This window comes from Helianthus annuus, chromosome 13 (genome assembly GCF_002127325.2).
Source record: "Helianthus annuus cultivar XRQ/B chromosome 13, HanXRQr2.0-SUNRISE, whole genome shotgun sequence".
Lineage (NCBI taxonomy): Eukaryota > Viridiplantae > Streptophyta > Magnoliopsida > Asterales > Asteraceae > Helianthus > Helianthus annuus.
Window position 1 is genome coordinate 170,044,574 of NC_035445.2, and position 16,305 is coordinate 170,060,878.

Here is a 16,305-nt window from a genome sequence, read left to right on the forward strand (position 1 = left end):
TGCAACAAACTTTCTTGGATGAGTTTTACGCCGCCCAAAAGACCAACGATGCTAGGAAGGGGTTGAGGAGCTTTCAACAACAACATGGTGAGATGTTCCATGAGGCATTTGAACGATTCAATATGATGATCAAAAATTGCCCTCACCATGGAATCGAATTGTGGGAATTAATGAATGCCTTTTACGAGGGGTTGAGTGCCGAAGATGCTCATGATTTAATGTCCATCACCGGCGGGACTTTTGGTACAAATTACGAGAACGATGATTGGGAGTTTTTGGAGAGCATGGCAACTACATCAAAGAGAAAAGCTCAAGCATCAAGAAGAGCACGACCGGCCATTGCCCGACCTCAAGTGCACGCAATAGATGACGGTAATGTTCAAACTTCTAACCAAATTTATGATGTTTGTGCATTGTGTAATGAAATAAGTCATGCGGCTAAAAATTGCCAAGGGATGGTGGAAGGGCAATATGAAGAAGTTCATGCCGTTCAAGGTCAAGGAGGGGGTGGTAGAAACTTCAATATGAATTCTAACACTTACCACCCCGGGTTGAGAAACCACCCGAATTTTCGTTATGGGAACCCTTCGAATCAATCAAACCCGAATTTTCAAGGTAGCCAAGGAAACTATGGTTCGCGCCAACCTTACAACAATCAAAGTGGATATCGAGGTGGGAATAACCAAGGATACCAAAGGCAATATCAAACGGGTCAAGAAGAAGGGGGGTCTTCGGGTGGTAGTGAAATGATGGAAATGTTGAAGAGCATGCAAGCGGAGATGCAAAAGAGGAACCAAATGGATGATGCTCTCATTCAAAAGGATGAGGCCCGAGACAAAGCAATTCAAACCTTGACCATCCAAATGGGTCAACTTGCAACCGAAGTGTCCGAATTGAAGAAAAACAAAGGTCAATTACCAAGCGACACTAAGGTAAATCCGTCTCATGGTACTTCAAGAGGTAATAATGTTAATATTCACCATGTAAGTGTTTTGAGAAGTGGAAAAGAGTACAAAACCAATCCTTCACCGGATTTGGTTGATGGGGTGGTTGAGGATATAACGGGTCAAGAAAGTGAGGAAGAAAATGAACCACCTATTGTTTCTTCTAAAAAACCCAATTTTGAAAAACCCGAAGTTAATAAAGAAAAAGAAAAAGTAAATGAGGGTGAGGGTGAGGGATCTAGTGAAGTACCATTTCCCTCGGCTTTATTAGATCCGGGTAGAAAAAATTTTATTTCAAAACGGGGTCCTCAAAAAGAGGAAATGTGGGAGGTTTTTAAACAAGTTAAAATTAATCTTCCTTTACTTGAAGCTATCAAACAGGTACCCGCTTACGCCAAGTTCTTAAAAGAATTGTGTACTCAAAAGAGGCAACAAAAAGTGCCTAAATTGGTAGACTCGACGGAGCGGGTAAGTGCGGTATTGAAAGGAGACCTTCCTCCTAAGTTACAAGATCCGGGAACGCCCCTAATAAACATTCAAGTTGGAAATTTTCAAACCACAAGGGCTATATTGGATCTTGGAGCCGGAGTAAGTATCCTACCGGGGGGGGGGGGTTATACGACCAATACGATTTTGGTCCATTGAAGCGAGTTGAGACAACAGTTGTATTAGCCGATTTGTCTCATAAACTTCCCCGGGGTATCGTACGGGATGTGATAGTTAAAGTCGGTGAATTTTTTTATCCCGTTGATTTCCTTGTGCTAGATTACTCATCCGCGGACCCAATTCAACAACAAAATGTTATTTTGGGTCGGCCATTTTTGAACACCGCACATGCTATTATTGATTGTCGATATGGTACGGTGGACATGACATTCGGTAATAGAAAGATGAGATTAAATGTTTTTACTAACGGTACTAATGTGTATGGTGATGAGTGTTTCTTAGCAGATTTCATAGATGGTTATGACCCGAAGGAGTTCGAAGAAGAAATTTTGGGTTCTTATGTTTGTGATGTGTCTTTGCAGATGCACGCATGTGATTTGGAGATGAAAGAGAAAGAGCAAGAGGCTCTTGCGGTGAAAGAAGGAAGACCGCCATGGACCCATCAAACGGACTCCTTACCGGTAGAAATCGATTCGGGTACAAGGCCTTCCTTGGAAAGTCCACCAAGTGTGGAATTGAAGGAGCTACCAAAACATCTTAAGTACGCATTTTTGGGGGAGAATGACACTTTACCGGTGATCATTGCTTCAACTTGGCGGTAGCTCAAGAGGAGGAGTTGATATGGGTGTTGAAGGCTCACAAGGCGGCAATTGGATGGACGATAGCCGATTTGAAAGGTATTAGTCCATCCATTGTGATGCATAAAATTATTACAAGTGAGGATGCAAAGCCGACCCGTGAAACACAAAGAAGGTTGAACCCAAATTTGAGAGAGGTGGTAAAGAAAGAAGTTATCAAGTGGTTGGATGCGGGGATCATTTATCCCATTTCGGATAGTGCGTGGGTAAGTCCGACTCAGGTAGTGCCTAAAAAATCTGGCATCCAAGTAGTAAAAGATGAACAAGGTGAGCAAATCGCCACCCGCTCGGTAACCGGGTGGCGGGTTTGTATTGATTATAGAAAACTAAACGCTCCTACCTCTAAAGACCATTTTCCGTTGCCCTTCATTGACCAAATAATTGAAAAACTTTCCGGTCAAAAATATTATTGTTTTTTGGATGGGTACTCGGGATATAACCAAATTGCTATTCACCCGGACGACCAACACAAAACCACGTTTACATGTCCATATGGTACATTTGCGTTTCGGTGAATGCCATTTGGGCTATGTAACGCCCCGGCCACATTCCAAAGATGTATGATGAGTATATTTTCGGACATGGCCGGGGAATCTCTTGAAGTGTTTATGGATGATTTTTCCATCTTTGGACCAAGTTTTGAATATTGTCTTAATGAATTAGAAAAAGTTTTAAAAAGATGTGTTGAGACAAACTTGGTAGTAAGTTGGGAAAAGAGCCATTTTATGGTTCAAGAGGGTATTGTGTTGGGACATGTGATTTCGGACCGGGGAATGGAGGTAGACAAAGCAAAGATTCGGGTAATTTCATCTCTACCCCCACCATAGAATGTTAAGGGGGTGAGATCTTTTTTGGGAAATGCGGGGTTTTATCGAAGGTTTATTAAAAGCTTTAGTGTAATTAAAAAACCTTTATGTAACTTGTTATTAAAAGATGTTCCATTTGATTTTACTGACGAATGTTTGCAAGCGTTTCATGTTTTGAAGGAACAGTTGGTGAAGGCTCCTATCTTGCAACCGCCGGATTGGTTAAAACCGTTCGAGATTATGTGCGATGCTAGCGACACGACCATTGGAGCGGTTTTGGGTCAAAGGATCGATAAGAAACCGGTGGTAATATATTATGCAAGCAAAACTTTGTCCGAGGCACAACTCAACTACACCACAACCGAGAAAGAATTATTAGCGGTGGTGTATGCCTTGGACAAATTTAGATCTTACATTTGGGGGAGCAAGGTGATAGTGTATTCGGATCATAGTGCGGTCCGATATTTGATGGAAAAGAAGGATGCGAAGCCCCGGTTGATTCGTTGGGTGCTGTTGTTGCAAGAATTTGATCTTGAGATTCGGGACAAAAAGGGATGTGAAAATGTTGTTGCGGATCATTTGTCCCGAATCCCGTTGGAAGGTGTTGATGACCCAAGTGAAATCAATGAGCGGTTCCCCGATGAACATTTGTTGGCCGTCTCTACTTATGTTGCACCTTGGTATGCCCATTACGTTAACTATTTGTCTAAGGGTGCAATTCCAAATCATTGGACTAAGAAGAGACGACAACAGTTTCTTAGTCAAGTGAAGCAATATATATGGGATGAACCGGACTTGTTCAAAATTGGGGCCGATCAAGTGATACGAAGATGTGTTCCCGAAACTGAAATTTTAGAGATTTTGACCCATGCTCATTCATCGGCATGTGGAGGGCATTTTAGTGGGAACAAAACGGGTTATCGGGTGTTATCTAGTGGGTTTTATTGGCCCATGATTTTCAAGGATTCTTGCGAGTATGCCCGGAATTGCATCAATTGTCAAAGAGTGGGAAGCATTTCAAAACGGGATGAAATGCCGTTACAACCGATTTTAGTAGTGGAGGTATTTGATGTTTGGGGAATAGATTTCATGGGTCCTTTTCCAAACTCAAATGGGTTTTTGTACATATTGGTTGCGGTTGATTACGTGTCGAAATGGATTGAAGCTATCGCCACAAGGACCAATGATCATTCCATCGTATGTAAGTTTGTGCAATCCAATATTTTTGCTCGTTTTGGTGTGCCTAGGGTGATAATAAGCGATGGTGGTTCACATTTTAAAAACTTCAATCTTGGAAAATTACTAAAAAGATATAATGTGAACCACCGCGTTGCTACACCGTACCACCCGCAAACGAGTGGTCAAGTTGAAGTTTCCAACCGGCAAATTAAAGAGATTTTAATGAAGACGGTGAGAACGGATCGGAAAGATTGGTCAAGCAAGCTTGATGATGCGTTATGGGCGTATCGAACGGCCTACAAAACTCCACTTGATACCACTCCTTATCGAATGGTTTACGGGAAAGGATGTCATTTGCCTATAGAGTTGGCACATTGGTCATATTGGGCAATTAAAACGGTGAACGCAAACTATGATGAAGCGGGTCGGGCGAGAAAGCTTCAATTGAATGAAATTGAGGAAATAAGGGATCAAGCTTGTGAGTGTGCATCCGCATATAAAGACAAACTGAAAAAAGTCCATGACGCGAAGATAAGAAAAAAAAAACTTTGAAGTGGGTCAAAAAGTGTGGTTATATAATTCAAGATTGAAGATGTTCGCGGGGAAACTCAAAAGCAAGTGGATGGGCCCTTACGTTGTCCGACGAGTGGGAAGGTTCGGTGATGTTGATATTCAAGATGAACAAACAAATAAGCAAAAAACGGTGAATGGGCATCGACTCAAACCGTACTTGGAAGGTAATGATATAAATAATCTTGAGCTCGACAAAGTGGGGTACATTTTACACCCGGTAGATAACGAAGAAACGTGAAAGAGGCCCAGGTTTGGTGTTTGTAAATATTTAGTTTAGTTTATTTCGCGTAGAATAAGTTCCGTTTAAACCGGTATTCGAAACAAGTGTGGGGAAATTTTTACGGATTTCCCGAACATAGTGTTGAGGACAACACGGGTTTTTAACGGGGGGTAGGGTAATAATTTTCATGTTTTCATAAAAAAAATTTGCAAGTAAAAATCCCCTTGATGCCAGCTCTAGCCGTAGCCTACGGCAGGGAGCCGTAGGTTACGGCTCCATGTAACAAAAAAGGAACCATACGGCCCCTACCTTCTGTCTTACGATAGACTCAATTTTGCCCAGATCCAGCCGTAGCCTACGGCTGGGAGCCGTAGGTTACGGCTCGCACTGTAATGTTCCCTTTCTTGTGTCGGCGGTACATATATAAAAAAACCGAAAATAATCATTAATAATAATACTTTAATAATAATAATAACTAAAAATTTCCCCCAACCACAACCACATACCGTTCATTATTCCCCAACCACACAATTCTCCATCTTCTTCCTCACTCAAGAACCCTAATTTCCATTACTTCATATCTTCATAACTCTCTCAAATCAAGTCCGATTTCAGTGATTTTTGGGTCCATTTTGGGTGAAATTTCACAAGGAATTCAGATTTACTCTTGTATCTTGAAGATTCTTTTGTTTTGGGGTCGGATTTGAGCCTAGGGGGTGCCGAAAATTTGGGGCTTTTTGTGGGTTTTTGTGTGAACTTCAAGTTTTTGTGATTCTCATCTTCTACAACACCAAGGCATGGTGACGAAAAAGGGGAAAGAGATTGCAAGTTCTTCTAATGCGCCTCAAGGGGGTGATGTGCAACAAAAGAGGAGGAGATTGACCCGGGTTGGTGACCCGGACTCGGAGGAGGATGCACCTCCAAGAGGTCCGAAGCCGGATTGGACAACCGGTTCATTGTTAGACGAACCCGCGGAATGGAGAGAAGATTTATTTCATGAACAAATGAATAATTTGAAACAAAGAGGTGAAGTATTTATTTGTGAAAAAGAGATTCGGGAGGTTGATTTCGGGCCATTCGGGATACGGCCAAGTTTAATGCATTGGGTTGGGGGCGGCCATGAAGTGTTATGATGGTGAGGTAAAGAAGATGTATGACAAGCAAATTCAAGAATGGGTGGCATCACTTGAATGTCCCCCTTTTAAGGCCCCAAGAAAGATGAGACTTGTTGGACGGTGTAATGGAGTGAAAGTAGAAATGTCTTATGACTCTTTGCGCCGGATAACAAGGTTTGATGACAAGCCGACCCATGAGTACATTTACCCGAGTCTCAAAGACCTCTATCACGAGCCCAATCAGCATCCACAATGGCAAAATATGCTTGATTACCTTTTCTTTCCGGGTACAACACATGGGAAGTTATATAGAAGCAACTTGAGGATGGAAGCAAAGTTATTGTTGACATTGTGCATGTATAATGTTGTTCCAAGGCGGGGTGACAAGATGGAAGTGCGGCACCAAGAGGTACCGATCCTATATATGTTGATGCATGGTTCTCCTAAGGTCCCATTTCGATTCCTAGTATTGAATAACATATGGTTGAGCAAGAATAGTGGGGAGAGGAAGATTATACTTCATTGCCGGTTGATTACGGCATTGCTTAAAAATATGGGACGATTAAAGGAGATGAAAAGGGTTCTTACAAGAGGTTTAGACCATTCGACCTTAAGAATCTTGGGCCGGGGTGGATTTACACAGAATCGGAGAGGTTTCATAAGTTGAAAACAAATGGGAGAAGGTGGAGAGCATTAAAGGCGGATGCGAGACCGTTATGACCGGGAGAGGCCGAGGAACCTAAAACAACAGATGATGAAGTGAGCGGAGATGATGACTACCGTGAAGACACATTCATGGTGGATGCTCAGATAGGGGGTACCGGTCAGGCAGGAGTGCATGGAGGTGGTGTACAATCAGGTTATGTGGGGAGTGCATTTGATTATGCACAACAGGCTTATGATCCATAATGGGCCCATTCGGGGGATATGGGCCAAATCATTGAACAAAGGCGGCCACCCACTTTCGGTGATTGGAGTGAACCAAAACAAGTGCTATTTGATCAACAAACTTTCATGGGTGCTAGTGTGGAAAGGGCTATCAAGAGAAGTTATGATAGAAATAAGCAATGGAACCATGCTCATAGATATGCCCATGAAGAGGAGATAAACAACCGCTATTTGGATGATCGCCAGAGACGCATGCATGACCAATGGCATGCGGGTCAGCCAGTTGTAGGAGATCCGCGCGTTGTGGACTACACCACATTGCCACCAAATGATGGTAGTGTGTTATACCCCACCCCACCATTGCATCACTCTCAGTGGGTGGATCCACATGCTATGAGCTACCAACAGGCGAATCCAAGTGGTGATCAAGGAAGCAGCAGTAGCGGTGGAGCATTTGGCTTTGGTGAGTGGATGGATATGATGACATCCATCTTCGGGCCTCCACAGCCGAAGTACTACTAGCCAGGTTGTATTTTGCTCCTTTGTACATTTTTGTATATATGATTATGTTATGTTTGGGAGGTAGGGTGGTGTTTGTGTTGATATATTGTTGGGTTTTGAAAGTTGGTGGTTTTTCGTAATATCATAAAAAAAAATTGGGGTTTGAGAATACAAGCAAGTGGGATGTTCTTGGTTAAAGCGATCTTTCCCTCAAAACCATTCATTGGGACAATGTATCCAAAGTGTGGGGATGGGGGAAATTTTTGAGGTTTAAAAATTTTTTTTTTTTAAATCAAGCAAAACATTGTGAGAATTTGAACACCTTGGATTAACTCCAAATGATGCACCGGCAACCCTTGATACCCCTTTTGTTCTTGGTGAGAGTTGAAGTCACACATGTAAATAAATAATACTTGTCTTTAATGAGAGTGGCAACGGGTGGGGGTGCATTAGAACTTGTGCCTCGATACGGTTTGAGTCCTTAGTTGAACGTTAATGTAAAAAGGATAAGGGCAATTAGGTAGCTTCGTCTTAGTGAGTGCGAGTGTGGGATTTGGGGGGTTGGACCTCATTAATTGTATATATGAGCATGGTTGCGAGAGGGGCGGGGGTTTGGACATTTAGTTGCCCATTTTGTGCCTAAAGCCTATCATTTGTTACCCCTTAGCTAGTTTCCTAAAAAGTTTATCCGACTTGACCCGGTCTTATAGTGTTAGTAGTTATTTTAGTAGTGTGTAGATACGTTCGATTTTATGTCGAATGTTTGAAAAAAAAAGAGAAAAAAAAACTGGAAAAAGCAATGAAAAAAAAAGTAATGTTGAGTTCTCTTGTATATAAGTTTAAGTTTGTTTGTTTGTTTATTTCATTATGTAATAAAAGACCGGGCAAGTCCTTCGCTACTTCATATATATTCCATGTCCTACCCATTCACCTAGCCTTATTACAACCTTAAAAGCCCCTTTGATTTGCATTCATATTTGACACCCGTAGGAGGAGGACCGATTTAGGTACAAGCATATAGTTGTGCAACCGCCCGTTTGCCTTTTGTGTGTCTAGTTTACAAATGCTAGTGCTTACTTGTAGCCAAGAGGGGAGATTTAGAGAGGGGTGTATTGTTTTGGGTGTTAAGAACGGGTTACTAAAAGGACAACATGTTTTTGTTTGGTTTATGTTGATCGCGTATGTGTGAAAATGGTTTTTGAATGATTTGCTTGGGACAAGCAACGAGTAAGTGTGGGGATGTGACGGGTGGTCCGTAGGACAACCCTTAAGACCTTTAAATAAAATAAAATCCCATATTTTATCCGGTTATTTGCGTGAATTAGGTAATCACAAGATATTGATTATGCAGGTGTGAAAGTGCTTAAAACACGAGTTTTAGGAAGCTTGGATGGATGATAGAAGTTTGAAATCAAAAAGATGAAGAGAGCAAGTGTAGAAGGAGAAACAAGGAGAAGAAGGCCACTCAGGGCCGTAACCTACGGCTGGGGGCCGTAGGTTACGGTCACCAATGTTCCAAGAAAATGCTAGCCGTAAGACAGGAGAGGAGCAGCGTAAGACCCAATGCTCGCCGTAACCTACGGCTGGGGGCCGTAGGTTACGGCTCCTGGTTGACTGGTGTAATCACGCTGACTGCCGTAAGCTACGGCTGGGAGGCGTAGCTTACGGCTCCAACTGATCTAAAAATGTAACTTCCTCATTTAATTGCCATTTTGAGGGGATTTATGATGACTTATCATTGCCAATCGGTTATGCTTCACTTGTGAACGAATTGGGGAGCTTCTTGGAGACTTTTTGGTGGGAAGAACATATGGCAATCATTAGTTTTTGGTCTTGGATCTTTATGAACAATAATATTTTCGTTATGATGTTGATTCGAGCCATGTGTGGCTAAACACTTTATGATCGTCCTAGATTGAAGGTTTGCTTGAGACATTTTGTATTTGATTTCTTAATTTCTAGAATAGCAATCCTTATCTTTATGGTTGGTTTGTTATGGTGTTTGATTGTTTGTTAGTAGCTTGTTAATTCTTATGTTAATCTAGTTTGAAACCATACGTTCTTGGTGCGGTTGGCAATCGAGATATCATGGGTAGAATTAGGATTGGGTAAGGGTTGATTGATCATCGGGTAACAACCTCACGTTCTAGGAATCTGAGTACTTAGTTCCCTTTCATCACTGCAAGTAATCACACATGAGCTATGTCTATGTAGTTCTTTCTAGTGGAATGATAATATGAATGTCGAAACAAACCGGAAATCTAGGATGGTCATTTGTCTCTAATTTGCTTACAACCAAACTTTTCTCTTGCAATTTGCTTAGTTTAATTTAGTCTAAAACCAATTCACTCACATAAACTCTTGAATTTTATTTCTTTCGCAATTAGATTAATTTAGTTAAATTAGACAAACTTTCAAATAACACACATTCCACAAACTCCCTGTGTTCAATGCCCACTTGCCACTATCTATATAGTTGTTATTGGGATTAAATTTGATTGTGACCACGACATCACGTCACATATTACCCCCTGTATTTTGTGCACTCTGTGATATTACCATCTGCCACCACTGCCACCGCCATTCACCACCACAACACTACTGCCACCTCCAGCCACCACCCACAACCACCACTACCACCGCCATTCACCACCACAACCACCATTTACCACCACAACCACCACTGCCACCTCCAGCCACCACCCACAACCACCACTACCATCGCCATTCACCACCACAATGAAGATCTGCAGCAGCAGCATCATCAGCAGAGATAATATAATGATGAACAAGCCATAATGAAGATCGGCAGCAGCAGCATCAGCGGCGGTGGAGGAAGAGGCGGTAGTATTAGAGAGCAGCATCAGCCCCCTGTTCTTTGATTTTGGTTTCGATATCATCATCATTTTTTTTATCTCCATACCTGTAACTATTTGATGATGATGATCGGTGCTTTTCGTACCCCTGCTGCACCACCGTTGTAGTAATACCGCCACCATTACCGCTGCTGCTGCGTTTATGAGAGCTCATATTCATATTCATTCTTCTTACTTCCATAAATTAGAGCTACTCAAATTTATTTTATCAAAGTTGTTCACTGATTTTTAAACACATGTGGAATTGAATCTCAACTGATTCCAGATCTGTAGATTTTCAACCTGTAATTCGTGCATAACAATCAGCAATCTCAAATTACGAATGCAAAAAAATGCAGACAAGTAGATAACAAAAATGGCAGTTGTGGATATTATGATTGCCGGAGGTGATCGGAGAAGTGAAGTTCCGGTGAGAAATAGCGGCACCTATTGCCATTGTGGACCAGACAGATAATTAACAAACAGCTGGAGTTACGATATTATGTAGCGGATTTACGCCATAATTTCACTTAATCGCTTCTCTCTCTCTCTAGGTTTTAGAGTGAGAAGAAGAGGATAAACCCTGCAGAAGAGATATTCTTCATACGATTTTATTATGACAAAGAAAAAATAAATTGTTTTTGTTTTTGTTTTTGTTTAATATTTTCTGGTATTTGAAAAAGTGGAAACCATGATATTAACAAGAGGCTCAGGTGAACGGCGGTGGCAGTGGTGGTTGTGGGTGGTGGATGGTGGTGTGCAGTGGTGGTTGTGGTAGTGAATCGCGGTGGCAGTGGTGGCAGGGGGTAAACATGCGACATAACAGTAAACGTTGGGGGGTAAAATAAAAGGGTAAAATAGTCATTTCACCCCCGAGTCAACAAACCAGTCAACAAAATTGAAGCCGGGGGGTAAAGTTGCGACATAACCTCAAACAGTGTGGGGTAAAATTGCAATTATTTCCTTAGGGTGGTAAGGGTGCCAATAACCCCTAACCTCAGGGGGTAAAATTGCAGTTTACTCTTATAAAAATATGTACCATAAAAATACATTTTAAATTTTAACCTTATTATTAGGATGTGACAAAATACTGTCATCGTCATTGTAATAATGCAATCTATCAAAAATTATGAAAATATACAAGTGCGTTTCCTCTAATAGCTGCCGGCCAGGGCATGCAAAATAATAATAACTAGTATAAAGCATTCACGCGTTGCGGTGGGGGCGATTAATAGTAATGCCACACTACTGCCAGCAACCACCAACACTAAGTTGCGGCGTGTTAAAAAAAAAAAAAGTTTCATCAAAGTCGATCCCTTCTCTTTGATTGAAACCTTTGGCAACAAGTCTCGCCTTATACCTTTCAATTTCACATGTGGACCTATATTTGACTTTATATACCCATTTACAGCCTATAGATCTTTTTCCTTTTGGAAGATCAACAATGGTCCAAGTATCATAGAATAAAATAACTAAGTTGATCTAGGACACGCGCGTACGATGAACCCACGTCTATTTTTTCTCGTTTGATAGGTTCATGGTAATCTATATATAATATATATCATTACCACTATACAAACTATAATGCATACATTACAATAACCATTGCATTTGCAAATTATATTTATAAAAGATTTTGGCTAAATTAATTAGATTATTATAAATAATAATTTACAAACAAAACAACACAACTTTGAATGGATCAAACCAATTGAATTTGGTAAGATAATGAAACCATTATTTGATTAGGGTACAACCACTTAAGCACAATTTACAACCATACATGCATACAAAACATTGTTAGATAATAAAACCATTAGTTGATTAAGGTGCAACAACTTAAGACCGTGGGGTATGATGGGGCCTGAGTTGGGGGCATGAGTTGACACGTGGAATTGAAGATTAACAAACCCAAACCCAAGTTTTATGGTGGTATGGTGGGCGTGGCTTGGCCGGCGTCGCCAAGCCACGTCAACTTTTTTTAATATATATATATATATATATATATATATATATATATATATTTATAACCTTTAAAGAATAAACATACATAATATTTATCAAAATAAAAAACAATCATTTTTCGTCGGTTTCGAACCCAGGAATCGTTGAAACATGATCCACCAAATTTAAAAAAATGTTACAAATTAATGGTATATAAATAAATTAGATAATAAAACCATTATTTGATTAAGATACAACAACTTAAGCACAATGTACAACTATAAATGCATACAAATGTTACAAAAAATATAATAATAATAATAATAATAATAAAGTTTTGACATAGCGTTTGCAGCAATTTAAAGTGGATTAATCATGTTTGTAATAGGTAATTACGGTTAAATATGTATTCAACACAGTGCTGCTTAGGCTTCTGGGTATGGGGACCGTCCCCAGATGATTCCGGAACAGCGCCGGTGGGAACATCATCCTGCCCCCCCCCCCCCCCCCGGCTTTGTCCTCGGCGTCGAGTATGGGATGATGGTGACGATCCACAAGAAGACAAAAACCATCACTCTCCCTCTCTCACATACATATACATACATACAATATATACATATACATTTTAAGTCAATCCCCCTATTTCCATACCTCCATCTTCTTTGCCCCATCCTCACACCCATCCTACGTGGATCCTACGTGGCGAATTATCCTCCTAGGAGGGACCATCACCATACCACATAGCCTTATACTTGCAGCCGACAAAAATCAATGTCTTGTAGGGTTTACAATTAGTTACCACATATGTTCATTATGGTTGGTTACTATTAGTTACAATGTGTAAAAAAAAAGAAAAAAAAGCCTTAAATACTTACGGTTCATTTGATTCAATTATTAATATTAAATAAATTAAATAAATATATAGATAATATGTATATAATTATAAGTACGTGACAAAATATTGCCATTCTCATTGTAATAATTTAATCCATCAAATATTATGTACATATACAAGTGGGTTTCTTTTAATGACTACCAACCCCCTTCTATAATGGCTGCTAGCGAGATCACACCGCACAACAATAGACAAAAAGAAAAAAAGTTTGACCGTAACAATTTGTAGAAATCACTACAAACAATGGTTGCAGTCCTAGTTTAGTGTAATTTTATATTAAGGTAATTATATGGGGATTTTTGTGAATGTAGAAGAGCCATTATTCATTAATTTTATTATAAGTGCTCTGTATGTTTTATATGTTTTACCGTCCGTTTTAAACCTGGATAAAAGTTTCAAGTTTTAACCAAAATCCATTATGATCAAGTCTATTTTCTTAAGGTTGTGGGGTATGGGGCGGGGGTTTGGGCGTGGGTTGGGGAAAACGCCCAAGCCATCACCCCAGGTGGGCTTGGGTTGGGGTGTGGCCCTTGGGGCTTGGGTTTCAAGCCGGGCGTGGGGTGGTGTTGACATCCTAGCTGGCTGCCTCCCATTCGCTCACCCCGCCATGTCATAGCGGCCACTTGAAAGTTTGAATTTTAACAAAGGCCCCAACCCAAGCCCCGCCATACCCCGCTGACACGTCACTAGGCGGTGGGGGGGGGGGCTCCCATTCCACGTGTCAACAAATACCCCAACCCAAGCCCCACCATACCCCACGGTCTAAGGGTCCCACTACATATACACCAGGTGATGGGCCGTGTTTAAGGGTAAGAGTGTCTCTATTCATGATGATATTCATGCCATAATTCATAAATATGTATTAATTCATCACATTCCGATGAATATTTGATGACTATCGTAAGGGTCATGCAAAAACCTAATTAAACTAAGTGGATAGCGTAAGTAGCATATCGTATCTATGGGGAATTTGTGGTTAGTGTAGAGATTTTAACTAAACTAAAATTATCTAATTGGGGGTTTGATTAATTGATTTAAAAAAACACAAAAACTAATTAAGAAAGTTGTGATCAAGATGAGACAAGTAGCCTCCACCTTGAATCCCGATTGCCCGTTTTAACATAAAAACTCGTTTACAGATTCATAACACCACATAGACATGGCATTGGAATTAATGATTTTGATTAATTATTAGGGTTAGTTTTTAAGACTCACCATACAACCTAATAACCCGTTTAATTATATCAATTACCCACCAATTTACCAACCCCCTAGCGATGCAAGGAAATTGCCAATACGCTTGATGAACGACAAACAATTCAGATATAATAAACATTTCACAAAATCAACACAAGTGGCCAAGATTTACCAGTTAAAAAGAATCTGAAAAACAAAGTTTCAATGTAAAACAAGACAATCCTTCATCCGGGCGGAAACCACAACCGTTTAGCCGCGCATAAATGTCATCACAGCTTCAGTTGTCATCGGGAATTGGTCGAACATGAAAGAACAACTTGAAAGATGGAAGAATACTGTCCGAATAGCCTAAAATCGCCTCTGAATTCGTCTCTGACGGTTGGGAATAAGATTAGCTCCTCAAAATGCGAATTAGATCGATATTTATACTTTCCCGTAAATGACCTCTCTCGCGCGTCGCGGGAGAGTCCTTGCCTTCTCTCCCGTGGCGCATGGGTTATTTAAACCCACTCACCAATTAACATCCCTAGCGTGTCGCGAAGATGATGAAGGTATCCCCCGCATGGCGCGGGGGTTTCTCTCTTTGACTTTTCCTGCTACAGCTTGTATGCTCTTTTTACCATATTTTGCACAAAAACCCTTTATATAATAAGTACGTATACCATTACTAATAAACATATTAACATCCTTAAACCTACTAACGCAAAGTATACAAAATACAACGTGTTTTCACACGCACATCACATCCCCACACTTATCTTTTTTTCGTTTCAAAAAAAATTCTTTGCAATGGAATCACAATCAGAAACTTCGGTCCTCAATATATGAAATTAAATTATAAACAAATCGAAACACACATTAACCAAGATTGTTGTATATCCACCTAAACCCAACCACTGGTTTCTTAATCACAATTCATTAAGTTCAAATGAATTATTCATCTATGGATCTAACACTCAAAAGACCAAAATGCTACCTAATCCCCCTTTGAGCTTATGAGATTACCATCTTATATAAAAAACTTATATATATTTCCGATTAAACTTAGAATGGATAATGGATGATGTTTATAGCTTCGACATGCTTTTGCTTATGATCAACTTAGCAGACATACCCCACCCGAGTCACCATCCCAGTAGTTAATGCCATAAGCTTCACATATTTATCATTTTTTTCTAACTTCACCTAGAGGGTGTGTACCAACTAACTCACATATTTATCGGTTTCTGAGTTAGAAGGAAATGAAAACAAAAGTTAGGATTTAATGTATTGTAAATCATTTTCTTTAAATCTTTCTAATTTGAAAGGATTTACAATGAATGAAATAAAAATAAATTTTTCTTTTCATTGCTCTCCATTTTCTTCCTTAAAAAATTATGTAACACGATTTTTTTGACATCCTTTCAAAAAATCGGGAACAGAACATAAGAGTACAATAAGTCATGCATGTTTAGCTCTTAATACATTGGATGGTGTTATTTCACTAGCAATGTGATATTTTAACTACAACTAATTTGAAGGCTTTGTCCAGTTTTGAACCATATGACATGTTTATTTATAGCTACTTTGTTATAACTTATATTATGGTTAAAAGTGCAATACAAATTGGCCAATCCATAAGTAATGTGAAATTGACCATTTGTCCAAGTTGGCGTCTTAATTTTTTAATCACCTAAGGATATTATAAAAATTATGTAGAGTAAAATACATTTTAAACTTTAACCTTATTATTAATAGAATGTGATAAAATATTGCCATTGTCATTGTAATAATGCAATCCATCAAATATTATGAAAATATTTCTTTTAATGACTACCTAATCTTTTTTCTAATAGCTGCCGTCCAGAACATGCAAAATAATACAAACAAAAAAAGGATTTGATA

At 39.8% G+C, this 16,305-nt stretch overlaps 1 non-coding gene across 1 annotated transcript; it reads right to left on the minus strand.

The window, feature by feature from the left end:
* Positions 1 to 48: 48 nt before the first annotated feature.
* LOC118486031 lies at positions 49 to 154 on the minus strand. Its single transcript, XR_004877888.1, has one exon. It is a non-coding gene; the product is annotated as a small nucleolar RNA R71 (small nucleolar RNA).
* Between the last annotated feature and the right edge of the window lie 16,151 nt (positions 155 to 16,305).